Below are 27,652 nucleotides of genomic sequence, written 5' to 3'. Positions count from 1 at the left end.
TGCTTCACAGTCAGGATAAGACTAATTAAACTGGTTTTCCAGTTGTGACGATAGGAGTACACTGATTTGCCACATGCCCATCGCACAAACTCACGGACATTATTCCTAATGATGTTTATCCCCACCTCTTGACAACACCTCTGCCAGCAAAGTATCTGTCTATCTATCTATTTATCTATCTATCTATCCATCTATATATATATATATATATATATATATATATATATATATATATGTGTGTGTGTGTGTGTGTGTGTGTGTGTAGTAAATAACAACTGCTCCTCGTGCCACTCCTACCTTTATAGTATGCTCTTCCCCTGACTCTGCACTGAGAAACAACTATATTTCTTCGATAGGTCGTCCTTACCAGAAACGCCGTCTGAGATCACAATTCTCTTTCACAATTTCTATGTGCATTCTTCATTAAAACCTATATTTTCTATTTTCCCACGCTGTTATTCATCAAAATTAGATATTCCATCTATCGAGCACTCTCGCCCATATGAACATTAATCTTTCCTCAATTTGTATATAATTAAATTTTCTATTTTTTTAAATCTATCTTTATTCCTTTATTAAATATTGCCATTCTATGCACTCATTACCCTCTGCAACCCTGGTTCTGATCTCGTCTTTATATTGCTTCCTATCAGTAGCAACTGCCATCTAACTTTTACCTTTTTAACTCTTATAAAAGTTTCCCTCAACATCTTATCAGCATACGTCTGGTTTTTCAGATGCCAAATGTTTGCCTGTGTGCGTCCTGAAAATGTTTCCTATAATTTATCTTAGATCGTTACCTCGAGAACGGGGCATCGATAATTTGGAAATACATGCGTGGACACGCATTAACCTTTTTTTGCAAAACTAGTATTTTTGAAAAGTAGCCAATAAACTTGCAGAATTGTCAAAAGAATCATTGTTTTCTAAACTTGGTATAAATGTTCTCAGTTTGTGAAAAGGCCAGAAAATCTGCCTGAGTTGAAAATGTACCATTACCAGAAACATGGAAAAACTATGTCTTTGTCGAAATTGCATCGATACCGAAAACATGGAAGAAAATATTCCTATGTTGAAATTGCATCAAAATATGGAAGAAACTACACCTGTCATGAAATGGCACATTGCCCATAATATGAAGAAAATATGCCTTTGTTGAAATTGCACCAATGCCCAAGACATGGAAGAAAGTATGTCTGTTGGAACTGCACCACTGCCCAAAACATGGATGAAAATATGCCCTTGTTTCATGCTTCATTCCCCAAAACATAGAAGAAAACACGCCTATGTTGAAATTGCATCGTTACCCAAAGCATATAAGTAAACATGCCTTTACTGACAAAGGATCGCTGCCCAAAACATGGAGGATAAATATGCCAATGCTGAAATTCCATCGCTGCCAAAAAACACAGAAAACAATATACTATGTTGAAATAGCACCGTGTCCCATAAAATGAAAGAAAATGTCCCTTATTTGAAAATGCATCATTGTGTAAATCATGGATGAAACTATGCTTTTGATGAAATTACATCACTGCACCAAATATGGATGAGAATATGCCCGTGCAAAAATCGACTCACTGCCCAAAAAAGGAAGAAAATAAACCTTTGCTGAAAGTGCACCGTTTCCAAATCATGCAGGAAATTACATCTTTGTTAAAATGATATCATTGCCCAAGATATGGAAAAAATATTCCTTTTCTGAAATTCAAATTTCTAGACTGAATCCTAGGCCTGACTGAGGTGATTCACTGTTGTTGGTTCCTTTGGATTAAGCTGGCCACATGCCACTACGGATTCATGTTCTATGGTGGCTCGAAAGTGTGGCATCGTGTGAAAAGAGTTAGGAGGCTTGGTGTGGACCTCTAGACTCTCGGATAAAAAATTATACACGATGACATTCATCACTGATTAGTTGACCGGTATCAAGGGTAAGAATCCGTAGTGGCATAAGGCTCACTTAATCTAAGCCAACCAACCATGTGAACCATCTCAGTCAGGACTCAGGACTCAGACAAGAAATGTGAAAATTCTGCCGGTCACAAGTTACCCCCCACCAGAGAGAGAGAGAGAGAGAGAGAGAGAGAGAGAGAGAGAGAGAGAGAGAGAGAGAGAGATACCCTTGTGTCATGGCTGCCCCAGAACACATATTCAACATGTGACTTTAATGTGTGATTGCAGCAAGTGCAGAAAATAAAATAAAGGGAACCTAGTCAAAATGTTGGTCTAAGGAAAGTCTATTGAAAAGACAGGAAATGAGAAGATACCGCGGATTTCTTTAAGAGCTAGTGTTGCAAAATAAAGTGTACTTTCATTAGTACGAGGAATGCTAACTTCAGGTAACCCATGATTTTGGAGACAAGATATTCTTGTGTATCCAAGCAGAGTGTACCTATAGAATTCCTGAGATACATTTTGCCATGTACAGTCCTGAAGAATGAGTACTTGAGGGAAATAAACTGTAACAGAACTTGGCACAAATAAGTCGAATAGGAAAACAAATGCAAAATTTTACTTTAAACTACAAGTGCAGCCGGGAGTTGAGAATGAGATTTTCCCACGTAATAATGTGTGCTTTGCACGTCTCTGAGGTTCATTTTATTAGCGAATGGGTATTGTTGAAGATACTAAGCCCCACTGTATCCCACAATACGGGGGACCACAGTGGGATAGCAGGAATACTGGGTGGGGAAAGACACAAATCGAGTTAAATACAAGGATGGATTTAACCTAACATAACCTAACTTAGGGGGCCATGCCCTTACCTAGCCAGGGATCGAAGCCCCCCCCTTGGACCCTCCAACCTACCCTAACCCAGGAGGCTGGGTCTCCCACCTAACCTAAGGCATTGTTTCCTTGCCTAGCTTAGGGGTGGCAGGGAGCTTTTCCAATCCTGGAACCGCCCCCTCCCCCCACCTAACTGAACCAAGAGTGCCAAGTCCTTAACTAGCCAGGAGGGCTCTGCCACCCCTGGTCCCCCTTAACCTGACCTAGGGTGCTGACTCATTACCTAGCAATGAGGGGAAAGGAGAGTTGCCCCACCCCCTGCACCCCTAATGTAACCTAATTAATGCTCTTATTTTTTTATTTTTATCCGGCGAAAGTGAAGTGCACGATGATTGGTAGAATGCAACATGCCCGAATAACATTATTATATTTCATATAAGTACTTGGTAATCTGGATGAAAGCTTATTTAGTAACCTAATTTTCCCCAGCGAACGTGTGTTAAAAATTGCTATCTAGTTGACACACTAGAAAATATGTGTTCATAAGTCCAAATTAAATAGCAGGGTCAGCAAAGTCAGTTTTATGAGGTGTGTTTCGGATACAATTTTTATGCAGAAGTTTTTAAGTATTTTTCTTACATTTTAAAGCAAAGCCTTAGATCCTGTAGTTTAAAATAACACGAAAAATGTATAACCAAAAACCCACCTTATTAGACTTCAGTACAAGGCACTAATTCCAAAGCAAACTTACAATCCTAAGAGAGCAACCCTCGAAACAACAGACTGGGACATCCCACAACCACAACCTCTCTCTACCAAACCGCCATGCTCTCTCCCCTCTCGCCAGCCACATTTTCCTCGCCTTTTCAAACCCCTCCCATTCCCCAAGATCACATGCCCCCATGATCTTAAGATTAAAAACTAGAAACAAAAATTTTTCTTACTCATTGCAGTGAAACAACTACAACTTCAAACGAAAAACAAAAAAAAGCAAACAACAATAACAATCTACGTACAGTACTATCAGAAGAAATCTACTCCAATTCAAAGTTCCTCCTCCAGGCACTCCAACTTATAGTCCCTCATCCTGGCAGGAGCACGTCTTTTTCTCCTGGGATACCTCCTGTTATCATCATCCCTCTCTTCACTCACCTCTTCCTCACTAGACTCCCCTGAGGAACTCGGCAGCTCAACCCCAAGCAAGTCTAACACATGACGTGGCATACCATCCACAGACACATTGTATTTAGAATTAATTCCAGTTACGGTCCCCTTCTTCCACTGAGTAGTGCATCGTGCATGGGGAGGCTTGGCCCACACTTCTTCTCTCACCTGAACAGGAGCAACGTCCTCAGGAACAGTAACTGGCACTTTCACTGTGTCTCCAATCATATTTGTAGATAGCCCTTTGAGGAACACTATTCTCATCTAACCCTTTTCTGGATGTCATATTATACCAGAACACAGCTTCTACTAGACTTATGTCTCCCCTCTCAAAGATAGTTTTGATGGTTCTGTGGCGCCTCTCCACAATACCATTCCCACTTGCTTGATAGGCGGCGTGAAAATGCCTCTGTATATTCCATCCATCCAATATCGTCTTTAGGACTTCCAGTCTGAACACTGTGCTGTTATCCATAAGAATCTCATCTACAGGACCCAGTTCCAGTAAAGTCATATTCAATATATCTGCTACTTTCTCTGCACTCTCTCTCTCTCTTCAAACCTCTCCACACTGCAAATCAGCTAGGACTGCATCCAATTATTGGCAAATATATTGTGCATTCCTATAATGTATGACTTCCATGGCAAGTCTCTTCCAATCTCTGTCCATGCTCACACTACCTGCCTCGTGCACCACTGGAGCAGGATCAATTGATTGACACTGCAAACAGCTTTCCACAATATGTTTCATAATTTGTTTAGCAATTTTGGAGTCTAGTCTCTGTGCTAAAAATGTAGTCTTATCTACACCCATATGATGCCTGCTGTGCCCCTCTCTCAAATCAACAGTGTTCATACAACACATCTCCTCACCCCTCACTTGGTTCTTTAGTTCATTCAAAAGCTAGCTCTTTTTGACCCGGGGCAAGGAATCAGCCTTGTTCTTCACCATACTTACTAGTGCCACCCTCAATTCTAAACCAAGTTCTTCAATAAGCTCCCTCACAATGCGCAGTCATCACTTTATTATCATCTCTCCTACTCCCTTTGTACGCACCCTCTTATTCTCTGTGATAACAGATTTCATCCACCGGAGAACTGTAGCAGAATCAGTCTTAATCTCTAATTTCTCTAGTCCCCACTGCAGGTCAAGATTGATGCCCTATACTACAGCTTCCAACTCAGCCACATTAATGTGATTGCTGTCATATTTCTGTCGCAACCAAGCTGCATCCTCAACCACAAGACCAACAACCTCCAACACAACTCTTAATGCTAAACTACTCGCATTGCACCAAAGAACCCCATCCTCAGACTGAGAAGCATGCCACTGCCCTTGCACTGGATCATCTTCGTTTACCTTCCAGACAACCTCTTTGAACATGAACACATCTTTGTCTACATTAACCCATCATCTTCTCTTCACATAGCCAAAGCTACTCGGAACTGGCAATGGGGTACCTTTTCTTGCAAAAACTACCTTGATATCTTTTCTGAAATCACTGGGATGGCATTACTTTCCGAACACCATCTTTCTCACTTATCTTAAGACCCAAAGCAGCACTCCCAGCCAAATTCTCTGGTGGTTTAGCAATCAATCCATTCAGTTTTAAGTACGTCACCAACTCAGAAGTTGGCACCTGAGTTTCATCAACCAAAATGTCATCAATGTAAGGACTTATTATGAGTCTTTTATGTCCTTACTCCTCCCTAAAACACTTTTTAAAATTCTTCCCATAATTCGAGGAGCAGAATTCAACCCAAAACCCAACCTTGTTTTTAACAGTAAGTCCGCCCTTTACAATTTGCAAGTTGATAACACCAAAGCTTCTTGGCCACTCTACTTTGCATATATGCCGACTTCAAATCTACAACAGCTACATTATGACAATGTACAAACCTGTTCAGCTCTCTAGAGTTCAGCACTGGTCTAACTTTATTTTTTGTTGGTTACTCAACAGTCATTTAAGGCAAGACCCCATCCTCAATCTGCTTGTCCCGGGGGAGCAAAATACCCTCTTCAATCCGTCTACCTACAGTACTTCCTCCTCGAACTCCCCTATGTTTAATGAGACCATTTCAGCTCTTATAAATGTATCTGAATTCGATTCGACGAGCATATTTTATATATATATATATATATATATATATATATATATATATATATATATATATATATATATATAATATATATATATATATCATATATATATAATATATATATATATATATATATATATATATATATATATATTATATATATATATAAATTAGTTTGGGATACTTGCTAGGCATTATGTTGTCGTGCTTTTGCCTTATCCGTGGAAAACGAGCATACACGCACGCACGCACGCATATGTGTGTCTTTGTGAAAAGTTATTCATTAGTGCATTTTATGTACTAATTCTGTGTTATATGTATGCTAACCCTATTTTTTTAAATCTAATTTATTTTTATGCAAATGGCCGGTGCACCACTGACCTACATTTTTTACCTGTGAGCAATACTTACTTATTCCATCTTGCTTTCAAATATCATCAAGAAGAGTGATTAGGAATAATATGCGCTTTTATTTTGCGCACCTACGAAAAGAGCCACAGAACTAATGAAATGCAGATATAACCTTAAAAAGGAAACCAAAGTAATAAAACGCTGCTATCAAGTGCTTACTGTGTTTTGAAAGGACCCCAAACCCAGGAAACTACTGTTCTCTTGTTATAGGATGTATATATTGGTGGCAGCTCGTTTCACCTCATGGAGTTTCACATACAGTAATTTTTATCTATTCCAAGTTTTAAGGTGAAATCCAGTCTTTAGATTAGAAAATGTTAACATGTTCCTTCTATTATTTAATGTGGTTTGTTCCATTTTCAGTTAAAATATACGAAAACACATAAAAAATTCTGCATGAAAAACTGTGCGTCCAAAACGCATTTCAAGACACTGACTTTGGCCACCGTGCTATCAAATTTTCGACTTACGAACACTTTTTTTTTTTTTACATTATCTCAATTCGATCACATTTCTAACACATATGGCATCTTCTGTGGGAGAAATTTAGGTGATCAGATAAGCCTTCATCCGAATCACTTATTTGAAACAGAACGATGTTGTTGGGACACGTTACATTCAGCCAATCGTCGTCAAGGTACAGTCTACTTTTAATTGCATTCTCGCCAGATTAAAAAAAAATTAGAGCGTAGGGATGTGTAAAATGGAATAAATAATATGGTTACGACCTAACATACGCTCACCTCACCTAACCTAAGGTGCCAGGTTCTCACTTGGCCTACAACTGACATAGCCTAGGTTAGCAGGTTTTTGCTTACCGGCGAGATGTCACTTTAAAAACCTCAATAAACCTCACCTTGATCACAACTAGAACTTAAAGATGTATTATGGGGGTGTTAGAATATATCCCTATATTTCACTATTTGGGGGGTGTTAGAATATATCCTTGTATTTCACTATTCGAGTATATCCTTCTATTTCAATATTTATTATTTTTCCCAAACCAAAAACCCGGTTCCCCTCTGAAGTCCCTACAATTGTAGGAGAGAGGAGAGCCAGTACCTCTAAAACTATGCCTAACCTACTACTTCATCATCGCAATGAACGTCTAAAACATTCAAAACGCACACTAATACAAGAAAATCCTATTTTCCACTCCAGAATACGATTATGGTTTACATTAAAATTTACTAAACGACCAAACGTTGAATCAACCTTACCTTAATCAGAATCAGAGCTTGCAGAAGTAGGCAGTCATGGGGATATTAGTCTAAATCTTTGTGATTTCACTCTATTTATATTTTCTCCCACCCAGACCCGGTTCCCACTATAGTTCCCCATGATTGTAGGATATAAGAGCCATTATCCTTCAACTGCTAATATGCCACCGGAATGTATGTCTGAAACGTTCGAAACACACACAAAAAAAAAAACCTAGGAACAAGAGTCATACGTCTACACCAAAGGAAGAGTGAGCACGAACTGAAGCCGACTCTATCAAGCAACGCCTGGACTTCCAAAATCCCACTTAATTTGCGAAACTTGGAACAAAAGAACCAGTCAGCGTTCAGCATTGTCCACATGCCTGCTTTTCCTGGTGAAAATATACATAATTAGCCATCCTTACCCACAATGCTATAGAACAAGAAAAATCTGATTGTGATTCCACTCGGTGACCATCTAAACATAAGCAAAAAACTTAGAAAAAGTCCAAGCAGGTAACAACATTCGTCGGTAAATATGTCGGTAACTGTAAATTTCCGATAGATTTTACGATGATTTTTACATGTTTATGAACTAAGCATATCAAGGAGACTTTGGAGCACACCATTAAGACTCCAGTATTGCAAATGCCAAAAGTAATACTCAAAGTTTATCCCTTGATAATTAACAATTTTTGGGTTATTTGTTTTTGGAATAATAGTAATAAAAATATTGATAATCCTAAGAATAAGATCAACAATAATAGTCGACTGGCATGATGCAATATCATGCAACTATTTAACTAGAGGCCTGGTTATCTTGACATAAAGAACTTAAGTTGAAGGCTGTTACCAGTGATATTTAACTTTGAATAATTCAATCGTCCTTTTTCTTAATTAACTGGGTCCTGTTGGTCTCAGTTATAACCTTCATAACATACCTTGTCTTCGGAAATAGAGACAGAAACTGTGTCACAGGTAAGAAAGAAACGGTAGGCCTATGAAGCTGGGTAGTCATAAAACAAGTTTCCCTCAGCGCTTTAAACTTTTGGCGGGAAGGATATGCGAAGACTCCTTACTAAAATTTGGATTTTATGAAAGCATTAAGAAAATTGTTGATGTATACAGTGATGCAAAAATACCATTTTAATAGGTGTATCTATAAATAGTACAAATTAAGAAAAATATCCTAATATAGTTATGTGAATTGAGAAAACATTATGGGCAGGTTAGCGTAGGCCTAATCATTGAGTTTAGCAGGGACTGCGGGGCCAAAGAATTCAGGTTCCCCTGTGATCCTAGAAACATTACGTTATCTATCATTTTATTTGAAATACATTGCTGAACTTGGCTTATATTCCATAATTCATTTTCATTAAACCCAGGGTAATGCGTAAAACGATCACCAGGTCCCAGCTTCGCATATTGGTCTACGTCTTGAAAGGGCGGGGCAAGGTGTAAGAAGATAAGGTAAGTTACGCAGAGGTCGATTTTTCAACTCGCTCGCGCACGGCGTCACATGGTGCCCTCATCGGTAGCCGCTGTGCAAGCCAGTACCTCTATCCCCTTGCATGTGGCAATAACTAGGTGGGAGTTATCACAAATTTGTGACAATACTTGAGGTTTTTGGGGTTAGTTAAGTTAAGTATACCTTAGTTTAACCAGACCACTGAGCTGATTAACAGCTCTCCTAGGGCTGGCACGAATGATTAGATTTATTTTACGTGGCTAAGAAACAACTGGTTGCCTAGCAACGGGACCTACAGCTTACTGTGGAATCCAAACCACATTATGGCGATCATTGAATTTCTATCACCATAAATAAATTCCTCTAATTCTTCATTGGCCGGTCGAAGAACCGAACGCGGGGCCAGCAGAGAATACTTTATTGCTATGGTAATATGTGCTATTTATGGATGCTATAACACAGAAAGGGACAATGTTGGAAGTGATAAGGTTAGTTTCTATCGTTTCCCTAAAGATCCCGAAATGTGTAGGAAGTGGCTGAGCATCTGCAGAACAACTAACCATATAAACACCAAAAATGCAAGAGTGTGTTCGGTTCATTTTCAACAAAGCGATTATGCAAGAAACCTCAGGCATGAATTGCTTAACTACTACCCTGCAAATGCATGAAAAAATGAAGGATGACGCCATACCGAACCAACATTTACCTCTGCATGATAATGCCACTGTTGAGCCAGGTATTTAACTTCTTGACTCTAGTTTGGTTTAGTCCACCTGTTACATTTAAAGTTGTGGAGAAATATATTAACCATAGGCTTATATGAATACTTCTATCAATTGAAGTGCATAAATATATCTTCCGTCCGATTCCTAATGCAAGTAAACCATATTTGGGTGGTTAAGAGTGATAAGATTGAAATTAGGCCTAGACCTATGTGTAGTTAAGATAACTGCAAAGTGGGTATACTAGTCAACACGAGAGAGGGACAGAGACACGAACATTTTATTGAAATTGTTTTCATTTGTATGAAATGGGCCTATTATTTGTCGAGCAAAGGAAGGGAACAGTTATTTTGAGAGAAATAGAGACAGACAGAGACGAGCTTTTTGCATAACTGAATGAACCATGGGTTTATAAGGATAATTCTAGCAATTAAAGAGCGTATACAGCATGTAATATCTTCCATTTGATTCCTTGTGCAAATAAACCATGTTCACTGGTTAAGACTGACAAAATTGCAATTAGGCCTAGACCTATGTTTGTTGAGAATAACCGCAAAGAGAAAATGCTATTCACCACGAAAGCGAGAGAGAGGACAAAATTTTATTAGAATTGTTTTCATGTGTATGAAATATCCAGTTATTTATTTGGTAAAAGAAGGGGAAGATTATGAGAGAGAGAGAGAGAGAGAGAGAGAGAGAGAGAGAGAGAGAGAGAGAGAGAGAGAGATTTCTTGCACATAAATAAGCTTATTATCATGGGGTTAGGAAGATGAAAATTATAGTTAATTATATATATATATATATATATATATATATATATATATATATATATATATATATATATATATATAGAGAGAGAGAGAGAGAGAGAGAGAGAGAGAGAGAGAGAGAGAGAGAGAGAGAGAGGAAGCATACTCCAATTTTTTCATTCATATGAATAGGCCTTTTGCAATTTTTGTTGTAAGGAACATCATAACGATAAAATACACTATATATATATATATATATATATATATATATATATATATATATATATATATATGTATATATATACATACTATATATATATATATATATATATATATTTATATATATATATATATATATATATATATATAAGAGTTATTCAAAACTATATATATATAAACATCGAAGCCAGGAGTCATGGCTGTATCCAGTCTTCTCGATATTTCAAGAACAAAAATGTTGATGCTCCGGAGGATATAATTAGTTATTTTTTTTTAGATGCTGGACTTATTTCAGAGTGAAAATATTAAACTCAAAAGGGAAACAAACACTGTGAAGTAAAGATAATAAAAAATGAAAAAAATAGTTCTGTAATTTTTGATAAGCATTTGATAGAATTAAAGCAGTAATAAGGGAGTGTTAAATGAAATATAAATAAAGTTTGTGTTATTTTCTTAGGTGCCTTTTCTTTTGGTTTCCATTTCCAATGTTCAGTTTGTATTTTATATGTAATTTTATGAGAAAATAATTATGATATTAACAAAAACAATGCTGTGAACTCAAAGAGACGCCAGTAAGTCATATAAACGCTAGCCCCCAACCGAGCCATGTGACGTCACTGAGTACAGCTATCCTCCTGGTAGCCTGCGTAGTAATGGCTCAGTCACACATTTGTGATTCAAGGGCGTGCATGTCGTAATGGCTGATTTTGGTGATCGTCACCATTCGCGTGCTTGGGACCACCAGAAAAAAAAATTGTCAGTGGCTGGGTCACACATTTGCGATTCAAGGACACGTACTGCGTAACTGGCGAAATTTTGCTAATTACAACGTCATTACGCTGTAATTACGACCGAATCGCCAACAATCGCCGTGAATCGTTACCGCATCGCCAAGTTTGGCGATGCACCAAGTGATGGTGGATGTTTTATTGGATGATGCATGTCGCAATTGCGAATTACGACTTACGCAATCTAATCACAACAAATGACAATGCCATTGCGTCAGTGTTGCGTAGTGCCCAATGACATGACGACAAATAACAGCTGGTGCGACCGGACCGCGTATGTTTAAGACAGTCTAAAAGATCCACCATCATTTTGTGCACAACAACAAACTCGGCAACATGGTAACAATTCATGGCAATTTGGTCGTAATTACATCATAATTACGTCATGATTAGCAAATTTTCGGCAGTTACGCACTGTGCGTCCTTGAATCGCAAATGTGTGACTAAGGAATAACGCACATATCTTCTTACATCTTGTGCTAGGTAAGGCACAATGGTAACTGGTAACGCCGACATAGGAGTAGTACTACTTACTGAATCAATGCTGAAAATGATGCATTATGCCTTCCATCGGCAGCTGGGATATTTCTAGCATGCATAAAGTAGTTGAAGTAAAACTGTTCTTATCTGTAACTGCCAACTGATTGCTCCATAAAAGCACACTAATTCAAGCAACTTTAGACTGAACATTTACCGACCACTTTTTACTATTTTCCATTGGGCCTAAAAGAGTTACAGTTATGCTTGAAGACTTTCATACTACTTTGTAAGAAGATTTTTTTATAAAATGTTTTTAGTTTCAACATCAGCTACGTTACATTCTATATTGGAATATATGCAATATAAGTAATTATAATAAAGTACCTAATGTGGCATTGGAAACGAAAAGAGTCTACGGGTAATAAGCTCTACATTTAAATAGTGGTTGTCCCTGCAGCACCATTAACCCCCGTATAAGTATGCAAAATTAAAGTACCAAGGGTCGGGATTTCCCTCTTTTATATGACCTTAATTTTTTTATGGTAAGGGTGCACTAATATATATATATTATATATATATATATATATATATATATATATATATATATATATATATATATAAATAAAATATTATATATATATATACAAATAAAATTTACCTCTAGTTTCACTATCAGCTTGATATGGCAGTGTTTGGCACGTATAGTTTCGATGATGTGGCCATCAATGGGCGTGAGAAATAGTCGGCATGCAACCCCTATTGCGTGGGGCCAGTCAACTCAGCTAGTGAATGCTCCGTGCTTAAAAAATAATGGTGCTCCTACTCAGGGCATACCTCTCTCTCTCTCTCTCTCTCTATATATATATATATATATATATATATATATATATATATATATATATATATATATATATATATATATATATATATATATATATATATACATACATACATATATGTAGGTCACTTTTTTACCTGATTTTTATGTAATTGTAATACAACAATGCCCCCTTAATTTCTCTATTTCTTCAACTTTCTGAATACACTTGTCACTACAAAGCCCAAGATCCAAATGAAGAAAACTTTACAATCAAAATGCAATTATTCCTAAGGTGTTTAGGTAGTTGGTATGCAGAGAACAGAAAACCTTCTCTCTTTGATATAAAACTGCAGAACACCGAAGAGTTTATAAACGAAAAAATCAAGCAGAAAGCAAATAAAGGATGATAATACATCCAGTTTTTAGTAGACGCGACAACCTTCGCAAAACAGGGCTACCCCAGAATTTCATATAAATATAGGTCATACCCAATGTAATGGAAAATCAAAGAGCTTGATGCTTGCCAATGCCATGGCAGCTCTTGTGTCCGAGGCCTATGATCTTTTCGTTTATTTTGGGCAACGTTTCCCCGAGTGGGAAAAGAAAATGGCACTTTCAGGAAAGATTATGATTGACAAGAAATATCCCATTCCATAGACACTAAACAAATGCATAATCTAGAAAGCACATCTAAAGTCTGCTGTAACGAGAGATGTTCTTTTCATACCACTCATAACAACAAACTATGTGAGATGGAGAGGACATGTTGTGTGTGCGTGTAGAGACCGAGTCTAGCAGGGCTGTCCAAAATGAGCCTGGTCTCCCAGCAAGTCTGTCCAAAACAAGCCTGGTCCCAAAGCAAGTCTGTCCAAAATGAGCCTGGTCTCCCAGCAAGTCTGTCCAAAACAAGCCTGGTCCCACAGCAAGTCTGTCCAAAATGAGCCTGGTCCCCCAAGCAAGTCTGTCCAAAACAAACCTGGTCCCAAAACAAGCCTGTCCAAAAGCAAGCCTGGTCTCCCAAAGCAAGCCTGTCCAAAACAAAGCTGGTGCCAAAGCAAGCCTGTCCAAAACAAGTCTGGTCCCACAGCAAGTCTGTCCAAAACAAGCCTGGTCCCACAGCAAGTCTGTCCAAAACAAGCCTGGGCCTCCAGCAAGTCTGTCCAAAACAAGCCTGGTCCTCACAGCAAGTCTGTCCAAAACAAACCTGGTCCCACAGCAAGTCTGTCCAAAACAAGTCTGGTCCCACAGCAAGTCTGTCCAAAACAAGCCTGGTCCCACAGCAAGTCTGTCCAAAACAAGCCTGGTCCCAAAAGTCTGTCCAAAACAAGCCTGGTCCCACAGCAAGTCTGTCCAAAACAAGCCTGGTCCCCAAAGCAAGCCTGTCCAAAACAAGTCTGTCCAAAACAAGCCTGGTCCTCCAGCAAGTCAACAAGTCTGTCCAAAAAAAAGCCTGGTCCCACAGCAAGTCTGTCCAAAACAAGCCAGGTCCCCCAGCAAATCTGTCCAAAACAAGCCTCCTCCCCAAGAAAATGTTTATTAGTGAGTCACCACTGTGATGACAGACCCTCTTCTTGAAAGAGTTATTCAAGAAAAACAGAAGACGGAAAAAAATTCTGCAATCTAGAGGTAAATAATACGAAATATTGATCAAACCAGTTCGTGACTTTCCCTGGGAGTTTGGAATTGTGAAGCCTGACGTATTAGAAGGAGGACCAGAGATGGAAAAGCAATGCAATTAAGAAGCTCTTGAGGTCAATGCCCAAAGTAATATCTGCAAAACAGGTTTCACATACCAACAGCATTCTTCGCTGCATTGCTTTGATAATTTGTTACACGGCAGGAAATTAGAATTTCAATCGAGTTTTTTCTTCGAGAATGGGAAACATTTTTGTTTTGAATTTTATTTTACATTGTTCCTCCTTAACATCCGTTTGCATCATGTTCTATTCTCTTCAGATTTAGAGCTGCCTATGCTATAAACATACATATTTTCAACTGTGTGAATACTTGCATGATGATGAGTGAATGCCTGACCGAGGTCCCCTCTGATAGGTCAGGCAGCGGGATCGAATATAATGCTTCATGTCCTGCCCATAATGGTTCAGAATACAACTGGTCTTTTTGGAGATGCGTTTATCTAATTTTATGGGCACCTCTTCTCATCTGCTTCTCTTACTGTCATTGCTTGTGTTAACAAATGGCTATTTTTAATAATTTCTCTGGATCTTGAGGTGACTTTTCTTACAGTTTTTAGTTTTCTGTAAAAGAAAACTAGTGAGATGTCTATTTGTCTGTCCGCCCTCAGATCTTAAAAATTACTGAGGCTAGAGGGCTGCAAATTGGTATATTGATCATCCACCCTACAATCATCAAACATACCAAATTGCAGCCCTGTAGCCTCAGTAGTTTTATTTTATTTAAGGTTAAAGTTAGCCATGATCGTGCGTCTGACACAGCTATAGGTGCCAACAACACAGACCACCACCGGGCCGTTGCTGAAAGTTCCATGGGCCGTTTACGCTGTACAGAAAACTCGATTGCGCCTAAGAAACTTCGGCGCATGTTTCACTTGTTTTTTATTCCGCTGCCAGCTACATAAACCTGGGACTTCTTCAGTCAATTTCATTTTCGTCAGCGTCATTCGATCGATATTGTCCTCCGAGTTTTTTTGTTTCTCTCAGATCGCTGCTGTGGACGAGCAACCGGCCAGTTAGACAGCGAGAGTTTCTGCGTCTCTGGTCTGCTGTTTTCACTGAGTTGGCAGTTCTCGTCTCTGCCTAGTTGGCAGATCGATAAAATTCCTGATGATGTCACCTTGGTGGAAGGGAGGCCTGGCAGAAAATCATTTCTCATCACGTCTTCATGCGGTTGTAGGACCTAAATCAGGGCGTCTACTATTGTTGTGCCTCTTAGTACTGTCATTACCATGAAACTCAGTACCATCATAATTACTGTTGTTACGATTGCTCTTGTTGTGATGTTGTGAACAGAGATACCTTCGTTACTAAAATCATTATCTTCAACAACATTTTACAGATAATCATTGCTGTCGCTATATTTTTTCCACTGCTGATCCTGTCGTTACTAACATCATCTTGATCCTGACCAGTGTTTTAAAGGTTGTGAAAGATGATGAAGACGTTCGTTCTATCACGATCGGGAGAATTCGAACACTTCCATTCCGATAAACAGAATGCCATGCAGTTGTTAATATACCATGAGAAAACAGGCCGACAGTTGCTAGATAACCCCAAGAGAAACGATGATATTAAGCAGAACTTGCCGTCCGAGTTTGTCCCTTTACGTTGTGGCTACAACTCTTAAGTGCCTCAGTCACGTGACATGGTCGGTAAAATGTTTTACGGAGAGATCTCGTGCCTGCCCGGACTTGAAATTCCCCATTTCTTTGGTTTCATTTGTATTGTATCAATCTTTCCTTCCTCTCTTTATAGTCACTGCAAGAGGATGAGACTTAGAAGACAACTTGACGTTAGGACGCGACCAAAACTGATTTCCAGCTCTGACTGAAAGGTCACCGTTGTGCAAAGAGCAATGGGTTCTAATGAGGCCCAGTATTCACAAAAAATGAATGAGAGCGCGTTGTTAGAAAGTCTGATTATCTTTATTCAAAGAAGCTAACAACTGGTGAAATTCGAGACGTGTACCTTTACGCAAAGCTTTCAAATGGGTCTTTCGAAATGAAGTTTATTTCATCTAGATTTCATTCATTCTCTCATTCATCACTGTGATTACTGTGCGTCATTAGAACCCATTGCCGTTTGCAAGCGGTGACCTTTCAATAAGAGCTTGCATTCAATTTTGGTCGTGTCTGAGCGTCAGATTGTCCTTCAACTGTGGTCTCTCGTGCAGTGGCTCTAAAGAAGGAAAAGAAAGATTGTTAAAACGCAAGTGAAGCAAAAGATAAAAGGATCATTTCAAGTCCTGGCAAGTGCGAGATGTCTTTGTAAAACATTTTACCGACCAAGTCACGTGACATAAGTATTTCCGTTCTGCTCATTATCTCAGGGTCATCCAGCTGTTCGAGGTTACATAGCTACTGTCGGCTTGTTTTCTCGTGGAATATTAACCGCATGATATTCTTGTTATCATAATGGAGGTTTTTAGGCTCTCTCGATCGTGGTAGAAAGAAGTTAAGTATACCTTAGTTTAACCAGACCACTGAGCTGATTAACAGCTCTCCTAGGGCTGGCCTGAAGGATTAGACTTATTTTACGTGGCTACGAACCAATTGGTTACCTAGCAATGGGGCCTACAGCTTATTGTGGGATCCGAACCACATTATACCGAGAAATGAATTTCTGTCACCAGAAATAAATTCCTCTAATTCTTCATTGGCCGGTCGGAGACTCGAACTCTGGCCTAGCAGAGTACTAGCCGACAACTCTACCAACTCATCCAACGAGGAACTCGATCGTGGTAGAAGAATCCATATAATCTGGTGATGTGTGAGGTAAAAATACCTTGTGTGGAATGTGCTTGCAAATCTCCGGATAGGTCCTATTTGACAACTATACTCTGTTTAAAGATAGTAACCGCATATCTTCGTGTAGTTTCACGTTAAACTCTTTGTAAATGTGCAAGTCCGAGATGCAAAAGTAAGACGTCCTTGGGATTGTCATAAGGTGAGCCTGGTGAGGGTTATAATGCTATGCTTCTTTACCCCAGTCTCGGTTCCCTGCTTTGCCCGTGAGCCCAAAATATTTAAAGTGTATAGGAATTCCCGTAGATTTTTTCAAGAACAATCTGGGTTTGTTTTTATAGCATTAAGAAACGTGTTACTACTAACAGAGAGGGTCACTTCTCCATTCGGATTGAGAACAAAACGCAGCGAATTCATTTCTGAAAGACTCATGTCATTAACCAGACCATCGTCAGCGATGAAAGTACTAGTTTTATCTTCAGCTTTAGGAGCAAAACGACACTATAGGATGACAGTAGTCACTAATGTTACCGTACTTCCTTGCTGCAGGGCAAATTTCACCTTAATGTATTTGGCTACTACTCCATACCAGATCTCTCTCTCTCTCTCTCTCTCTCTCTCTCTCTCTCTCTCTCTCTCTCTCTCTCTCTCTCTCTTTGTATAATGAACTATTGTCTTCTTAACGCAAGAGATGACGCAAAGTAATTTGAATTTTAATGGCACTTGCAGGGGATGACATCACCACCAGGTACCTTTCGTGAACTGTAGGTGGTAGGGGATTTAGACAGTTCTAAAACATTAGGCAAATAGACTTTTTAGAGTTTCCTTCACAAAAGTCTTAATGTGAAATGTTTTACTCCTCATGTTTTCAGAGATCTGGCTCTGTATTGGAGAACTTACTTCAAAAGTAAACCTATTCTGAAAGTGAATTAGCACTTAGCTGTATATCCTGAGATCTAGTTCAGTGTTTTGAGGTCATATATAAAACGCTGACTAATTCTCAGAGGGATTTGGCCTTGTATTCAGAGGTCATACCTCAAAATATGACCAGGTTTGAGATCCCTTTGTTCTGATAATCTGGTTATGTATTCTGAGATATACTTCAGGAACTGAACAGGTTCTGTGAGGGATCTGGCTCTGTATTGTAACATCATGCTCCAAAAGTTGACCAGATCTGAGAATGCTCTGGCCCTTTATTGAGATGTCTGGTTCTGTATTCTAGGTCGAATAGGTTTCTTTTGGCTAATTTCAGTTAGTTTATCATAACATAAGTCTGTACAAATTCCTTATCACCTGAGACTCCACCATAGAATTTCCTTGAGAAAAACATTTGGTGCATCATGAAATAATACGAGTATTGTAACAATTAAAATCTGGCTGCTCTGGAAAAAAAAGGTTTACGAGAATTGATTCATCAGACTAAATAGTAACTGAGTGATATCAGGGTAGTTTTGAAGACATCATATTTTTCAAAATAAGCAGCATTTTTTTCATAGAAACTTACTAATTTCAAGATTACATAATTTTTAGCGGCGATGTGCAAAACCAATCTAAGGCCTTCGCTATACCTTTTTGCTCTTAAGGCTGCAGGATACTTATCTTCTCGAATGTCCACAACTTTAACTCATTTTTACTGCACGATTTCTATCCGTAGATAAACTGGCTTTGCGATTTTTCATAGTCTTTGTTTAACGATAATTTTCCTACTTGTAAACCATATGAGGACAGTTAACTGGTTCAGAACGCTTCAGCATGTCTGACAACCCCAACGATTAGAGTTATTATTCTTTTTCTTTGGCTTTCACCATCAAAGAAATTTTGCCAAATTTATTCACCTCTATCCCTCTCTTTTTCAAAAACAGACGTTCTTTTGACTTTTTCTTTGATCCCAGTAATCGCCAGGTACCCTCCTTGCAGGACAGTGAAATCTTTTGATGTTGCTCTTGATGTCTTTAATGCATTAGACAGGATTTGGCACAAGGATCGTTTGAGAAGAGTGACAAGCTATCCATTTACTGAACCCTAAGAGAGTATTCTTTACTATTTATGCAATTGCTCTGCTACGTTGTAATATAAGGTTCCTTGTGCATCTCTGGTTATGTTTACTAAGGTGTGACTCTCTCGTCCGCCTTACTCCTTCGCATGATCAATGGCTTCGTTCAATCTGTTTCTTCTTCACATGCTTTGAGCAATAGTTCAAGAGTTCTGTATTCAACTGCCAGACACTTTTTGTTTATTCTGATTCAAATTTCATTTTCTTTCTTTCTCAAAGACTTGAGAAAATATTCTCTGGACTAATAAAGATCTTGGTAATAATATTTTAGTTTCTAGTTTATGACAATATATTTCTTTAGCAATGCCAAGGTAATGGACATTTAAATAGCCACAGATGTTACAAAAATGATTAAGAATTACTTTTGTCAACTGTTTAATGAGCTCAAGTTGTTTGCCACTATGAAATATCAAGGGAGGTTCGCTTTCAAAGCAAGTGCCTTTACTGATTATGAATAATTTTTCTGCCAAACTAAACACAGCGTGGAGACAAATATAAGTATCAAAATAGGGAAGAGGAAGCTGGTACAACACTTAGACGAAAAAATTGTCTGTGTCCCACAAATAGACATTGCTATTGAAGTTATTTTTCCACCGAGTCATTTTTAAGCAAACTAATACTAATTTTTAAAGTACTAGTGATAGTAATTGTACCAGTACATCCCTGCAATTACTGCTCACGAAAGCCTGAATCATAACCCAGCAACAAAGGCAGCCAAGTCGTTTTTCCATGTAACTAGAATTTCAGTTTTTTAGTTTCCATCACCAGGTAAACCTTGGCTCAGAGATGATTGGAACTTACTTCCAAGTGCTAGTATTATACACATTTGTGTATTCTCTTGGAAGATAATTATAGAACAGCCTTCAAAAAAAATCATATTGAATTAAATCTCTTGAGTTTAATTGACGCACAATGAGATTACAAAAAAATCATGAATGGCAATCGTATATTCTGAACCGCATGGGGAAACAAGAGGAGACATTGCTATTAATGAGGTTATTATGCCATTTCTTTCTTGTGAGATTCTCAACTCCTGCAGATTTGTTGGCACTCGTTAAGGAAACCAGTACCCCCCGATGATCATACTGGAGAGGAGTTAATAGCACCGGATGCTAAAGAACTATTATTTAGGATGGAGCACTGATTCACTCTTCATGGAACAACTATCCAGGAAAAATTTTTTGATGGATTTATAAACGAAAGTTCCTACTAAAAGGTCCATCATAGTTTAGAAAGAACAAATTGATGACACAGAGATCTGTATCACACACTGAATAGGAGCCAGTTCGTGCCATAGCATGTTTGGTATTGCCAAGGCTCCAAATGAATGTCAGAGAGTTGTGTTTGCATAGTACATCATAAGTATGGGAGAACGGTATCTGGAAGAGCAAGTACTCGAGGTCTGGAGCGCCTGTTCAAAATTCATCACTTTGGGAGTTTTTCCTGGAGGTACAAATAGTATAGCAATACTTTTCAGCAATATCCACCACATTAGTGGCCACCCTAAATGTAGAAACTTAGGTTTCATTCAAAGAGGGTAAAGGAACCAAAATTATCTCCCTCAGCTTCATTGCCTCCATCTCAGGAGAGACGGAGTGCAAATCCATACCTCTCTTTCATGCTTTTGCCTAGACACATCAGCTTTTAAGTTTAAAGGAATGGTACTGTATAAAAAAAAGGACCAAGTTCCAAGTCTTCTGAATGAAATCAACCCTCCTACTATGAGGAATTTTGGAATGAATACAGGAACATGGAATAGTATGCAAAGTAACCCATGTTAAGAGAGTTGTGTCAGTATCATATAAACAAACTTCAAAGACAAACTCAAGCATTTGAATATTCTATCTTTCCCAGAATTCGTGGATATAGGTCTTCTAGACCTCAACTGCCTCAAAGTAGTCAGATCATTGTCTAGTTTTACTGGAACTGTTATTTAAAACCAAACTTTAAATGCGATCTGAACAGTACACTTTTCCGTCAGTTTGACATAACTAGTTGCCAGGTCACCCCACTGATAGGTCTTGAAAGAACAGAGAAACAAAAGAGAAGAAAATGACTTCTGCATTGGCCTGTTGGTTTATTTTTCATTCTTAGTCTCACCAAGCTGACATATTCAGTGATGAGAGTTTTAGATAAAGACATTAGTTCACCAAGATTGTATTCTTTCGTTTAGAATCGGTCTGTAAATAAAAGCTGATGCCTACTACAGAATTAACAGCAATTCTGTAGCTTTACAACTTATGAAAACTAGGAGTCTTGGTGAGCATACAGTATGCTACAAAAAGCTTGTGAAATAAGCTCCATAGTTTAGAAGGGCATCTGAATTTTCATTTCCAGCAAAGAAGGAATAAGTTTATTTGACTTAAGTTGAAAGCAGTATTTAAGTGAGGCACTTTGGAACACGCGGCTCAGGAAGTGATGATGAATAGTTACTTATGTGTTCAGTTCAGCCCTAAAAGGCACATCCATAGACATCTCAGCTGTATATATTTCTGAAAGTGGGATTTACTTACGTCAATTGACCAAATATTTGTCTGGGACGTGCTTAACCTTAATGTTCCAAATTATTTTAAATTCTGTACTTTCTTAATCATTTCTCATTTTGTCTTTCATTATTACTGTATTCTGTACATGCACGCACACACACATACATATATATGTATATAAATATATATATATATATATATATATATATATATATATATATATATATATATATATATATATATATATATATATATATATATATATATATATATATATACATACATATATGTATATATATAAACTGGAATGCTACCATTTTCCCAGCTAATTACGCCATCCTTATCTTTGATAAAGTTGATATAAAGATGGAAATAACCATCAACTAAATTTCTTCGGCTAGCAGCCTTAGGAAATATTGACCCAAACAAAAGAATATCGATATGATTTATTCTAAGCTGAAATGCAGCTTGAGAAAGATGCCAAACTCAGCACCTTCCGACGACGATTAAAAGTTCTGAATCATAAATACCGTTTTAAAGAAAAGGAAACCTCCACTTCGAGCACTCTATCTATATATATATATATATATAAAATATATATATGTATATATATATATATATATATATATATATATATATATATATATAAATGTGTATATTATGTTCCAACATAACTCTGAAACGCATTGAGCAATTTCAGCTAAACTTGGTATACATATGATTTACTATCTCGAAAAGAACACTGTGGGGGTAAGACATCACTAGCTCCAAAGTGGTTTAGGTTGGAAGGGCTTCCCTGAAACGGGGCTGGTCCTGCCCGTAGACTTAGTAATTTTACAAATTTATCATACCTAATTTTGGTATACATGTGACTTACTATTTGGAAAATAATACTGTGGGGGTAAGACATCACTAGCACCAAACGAGGGTGGGGGTTGGGAAGAGGATGAAAGAGAGAGAGTGAGAGGGAGATGAAGTGAGAGAGTATAGGGGGTGTTAGGGAGAAGAAAGAGGGAAAGAGACAGGGAGAGAGAGAGAAAGAGGGAGAGAATGAGAGAAAGAAAGAGTGAAAGAGAGAGAGAGAGAGAGAGAAGGAGAGAAAGTGAGAGTAGAGGGGGATGTTTGGGAGAAGGAAGAGGGAAAGAGACAAGGAGGGTTGGAGAGATAAAGAGAGAGTAAGAGAAAGAAAGAGTGAGAGGGAGAGGAAGTGAGAGAGAGTAGAGTGGGTGTCAGGGAGGAGAAAGAGGGAAAAAGTGAGAGAGGGAGAGAGAGAGAGAAAGTGTATCGGTCGTCATTCAGACTTATCCCGGGAAGTGCCGGGTTGGTCAGCTAGTTTCATATAAAAACAGAGATCCTGGAAACCGAAGACAGCCAAAAGGAAGAGAGTATTCCAGCGAAGTTAAAAAAAAAAAGTGAAGCAGGTGGCACCAGAAGTGCCATATTTGTGTGTAGAAAGCAGTTAAGGCCTGTTCTTCTGGCAGGATGGCGTGATGCTTTCCAAGTTCTTTAAAAAGAAATATTTGGAATCATTCCCTCATCAATGTATATAAAGTGTATTAGCAAACACACACACACACACACACACACACACACATATATATATATATATATATATATATATATATATATATATATATATATATATATATATATATATATATATATTTATATATATATACATATAAAATTGTATGCATACATATATATATATATATATACATATATATAAATATATGCACATATATATGCATAATTATATATTTTCTCCTAGTCATACGTTCTGTTTGTAATTATATATATATATATATATATATATATATATATATATATATATATATATATATATATATATATACATACATACATACACAGATAGCGACCGTAAGCCTTTTCCCTTTTTCTGTAAAGGAAAGGACAAGCTGGATAGTTCCTTTCAGTTCTCTGCAAGTTGCTACCCTCATACCCATTTCTTACCCACTGCTAAGGGTGTCATTCAATTAAATGCTGGATCGACTGGTGGGATATAAGCCGCGATCGAACTAGGGATCGAGCAAATGCGAACTCACTGCTCTACCAGTGGACTGTGGTACCACTATATATATATATATATATATATATATATATATATATATATATATATATATATATATATATATATATATATATATATATATATATATATATATATATTTCATATGGACATAAATTTAACATGACTCTATAGTACAAATTCAGAATGTGAAATTCATAAAATTTTTCAATCATAATATTTGATAGTAGTAAAAAAAGAAATATTATGTCTATTCTGTCTTTCAGCTCCTAAAGATACTGCCACTATTTTTTATGCCCTTAATTACAGAAATTTAGAAGTGTCATTTTTCCTAGACTTCAAAAATGATCATTATGGTTCTATAACAGATCATACAACGTATTACTTAACACATTATGCATAACATTTTTGGGACTTCACGTTGTAATCAGAAATGTTTTAAACCTACTGATGGAAAATAGAAAAGATTGCACTAACAATGAAGGAGGGTTGAAGACGCGGGAATTTAGCCGATAAACGAAAAAAAAAGTTGTAGAATAAAAGGGAGGTTTTGTGCATAACTGACTGAATTTACATAAAAGAGGGTTTTCAAACAGTACTGTAATGGAAAGAGCTGTAGAATTTGATCAATGAATGAGAGATGCTTCAGGAAAAATTTAAAGCTGGCCGTAAAATGAAAAAAGCTGTGGAAAGCAAAAAAGCTTTACCAATAGATGCATATGGCGGGCGGGAAGAAGTTGTAAAAAAGAAATAACCATCACAAAGAGATTTTAATTTTCAAGAAGAGGAAAAATAAACAGAAAATGAAACCCCTGAATAATAACAGAAATAATAATCGGACGTGCAAGCAATTTCACAAAAAGCGTTAAATTACGAATTATGTCAAGAGTGAGTCTTACCAAACCTATCAAGTAAATACTAGAGAAGTTTGCCTTCCAGAAATGACGACTAAACTAGTATCACTAACTTATTCTTACCAAAGATTAGTTTTCTCAGGGGAATTTGTTAAAATATTGAGCATAAACAGACGTAAAATAAGAATGAAATGTATAGTTAAAGTCAAGAAAATACCTGAAAATATAAATCATTACTATCAAGATATCCCAAATTATGTGCATCAGACAAGAATAAAATGTGGAATAAAAGGTACATTAATATAGACTATAACTCAGTACCTGGAAAGAAAACTGATTAGTACAATGATATCAATAATAATGAAAAATGCAGCAGTTAGGAATATTTTTACCATTTACTGTTTTAGCCATCAAAGTGAATCAGTAACAGTAGTAGTGACACGAATTCTGACCAAGATGATGATTGGGATGCAGTGCAACATTGAAAGTTTGAGCAATGAACTATACATACACACACACACATATAATATACATATATATATAGCATATATATATATATATATATATATATATATATATATATATATATATATATATATATATATATATGACTTTTTATCACATCACCGTGATTCATATACAATCAGAACTATCCTTTAATATCCACCTCTACCTTCGAGCCCACGGGACGGCGTATATTATCAACTAAAAATTCCCCTTCGGTAACGTTATATGAAAATATATTATTTCTACAGCGAATTGGATATTAAAGGACGTTTGTAGCTTACTGATTATATATATATATATATATATATATATATATATATATATATATATATATATATATATATATATATGTTATATATGAACATTTTGAATAACCATCCGATAAAAGGACAGTTACTACTAATAAATTAAAAACTGTAGGTCTCTGGCATTATATTGGAATAATATTCCGTTAACAATTGTAATTTTTCTTGCATTATATTCTTTATGTATATATATATATATATATATATATATATATATATATATATATATATATATATATATATATATACATATATATATACATATATATATACTGTATATATGTGTGCGTGTGTGTGTGTTTGGGTATGTGTGTGTGTAAATATATATACAAAAATATATATATTATTATATATACATATATATGTGTGTGTATGTGTTTGCTAGCGTGTGCGTATGTTGTAGGCGTATTAATAAATAGATGTGTGCTATTTAATTATCAATTTAAACTCCTGTAGACTGCATAGCAGAGTCAACCTAGCGCCCTTTTTAAATCCAAGTGCAATAAAAGAGAGAGAGAGAGAGAGAGAGAGAGAGAGAGAGAGAGAGAGAGAGAGAGAGAGAGAGAGAGAGGGGAAAAACGTGGGATTTCACCGAAAGAGAAGCTATAGACATTTCTCTTGAAGGATGGATGGTTATAGTAGACGGGAAAACGGAGCAAAGAAGAGACGTCCAAAGCTTTCCATTTAAGGTGGCCGATGCAGTTCTATGCCTACAGAAACCGCAGCAAAGGCCATCGGAATTGCACTGACGCTGGCACTGAATTAGAATCTACTGATATCCCAACTGTTTGTAGGTAGAAACTCCCTAAACCAGCTTTTTCACTGTAAATAGACCATTAATGTTTATGCAGCAGTTAGCTCACTGTTTTTCTCTCTGGTCAAGCAACGAAATCAGGGACTGTCGTCTTGAAAATTTAAGGTATTTTCTGTTCCTTTACTTCCACGTGCCTAACCAAAGCCTGACGGTTTTATGAATTAACTTTGTATTATTTTCTACCAAACATTAGCTTAACAAAAAAGTGTAACTTTTCTTACCAATGTTTTTATTTTTACGTATAAGCTTCCTATTTTGTTCAATGCTGTTTAGCAAGTCAATAGCTTTTTGGCATGTTAGTGATAATGGTAAGGAGAATAGAAACAGGATCCATTGCTGATTCAAAAGCAAATACTGTAGGTTTTAATAGGTATGAAAACAACCTGATGTATTCGGTATGAATATAAGATCGTGGGCCACATGAAAAAGGAATGGCATTTTTCTCTTTTGAAACATATCGGTATTCTATTCTGTAGCACCTTGCTGGCAAATGAATGGCCGCTTATGTTTTTCCCAAGGGAATTTTTGCTTACTTTAAGTTATAATAGTAATATCTTAGTATATTTACATTCTCAGCAAGATTAGGCTCTAACAGTGAGAATATTTCTTTGAGTGCAGATTTGTAAGGTCGGCTCAATAAAGTCTCATAGAAAGACATTTACCATATATTCATCTGTAGGCTTTAACAGTGGTGTAGGCCTAAGTGTCAATACAGGTTAGAAATATACATACAAACGAAAGCTTTCGAGAACCTGCTCGATTCTCGTCCTTCTCAAAAGCTCTCGTTTGTATGTATATTTATAATATATATTTACACTTACACCACTGTGGAATTCTTCACCAATTACATATATTTCATCAACAATACATTCAGGGGTACATATACGCAATACTCTTAAAAACATGGATGTGAAAACTGATTTCTTTACTTCAATGCTTTGGTTAGAAAAAATGGCCGCCTACTAGAAAAGAATATCATCCATGTTGGCCAGTGACAGAAGATTTAAAGAAATCCGGAGCGAAAAGTGAGTAAGTAAGTAAGTAGGCGGCCATTTTTTCTAACCAAAGCATTGAAGTAAGGAAATCAGTTTTCACATCCATGTTTTTAAGAGTATTGCGTATATGTACCCCTGAATGTATTGATGATGAAATAGATGTAACTGGTGAAGAATTCCACAGTGGTGTAAGTGTAAATATATTTTATAATATATATACAAACGAGAGCTTTCGAGATCCTGCTCGATTCTGATAAGGACGAAAATCGAGCAGGTTCTCGAAAGCTCTCGTTTGTA

At 37.1% G+C, this 27,652-nt stretch overlaps 1 protein-coding gene across 10 annotated transcripts in view; it reads right to left on the bottom strand.

Annotated features, from left to right (window-relative positions):
• Positions 1-27,652, bottom strand: part of Drep2 (DNA fragmentation factor-related protein 2) — a 132,321-nt gene that overhangs the window by 90,697 nt on the left and 13,972 nt on the right. The window contains exon 1 of one of the 10 annotated variants that reach the window (XM_067115940.1): positions 7,623-8,003. The exons of the other annotated variants lie outside the window; for them this stretch is intronic. The gene's annotated coding sequence lies outside the window, so the exon portion shown is untranslated. Of the gene's footprint in view, positions 1-7,622; positions 8,004-27,652 lie in introns of those variants that run through there. 10 annotated transcript variants of the gene reach the window in all.

This window comes from Macrobrachium rosenbergii, chromosome 14 (genome assembly GCF_040412425.1).
Source record: "Macrobrachium rosenbergii isolate ZJJX-2024 chromosome 14, ASM4041242v1, whole genome shotgun sequence".
NCBI lineage: Eukaryota > Metazoa > Arthropoda > Malacostraca > Decapoda > Palaemonidae > Macrobrachium > Macrobrachium rosenbergii.
The sequence above is the reverse complement of the archived record's forward strand: the minus strand, read 5'-3'. Positions and strand labels throughout refer to the sequence as shown.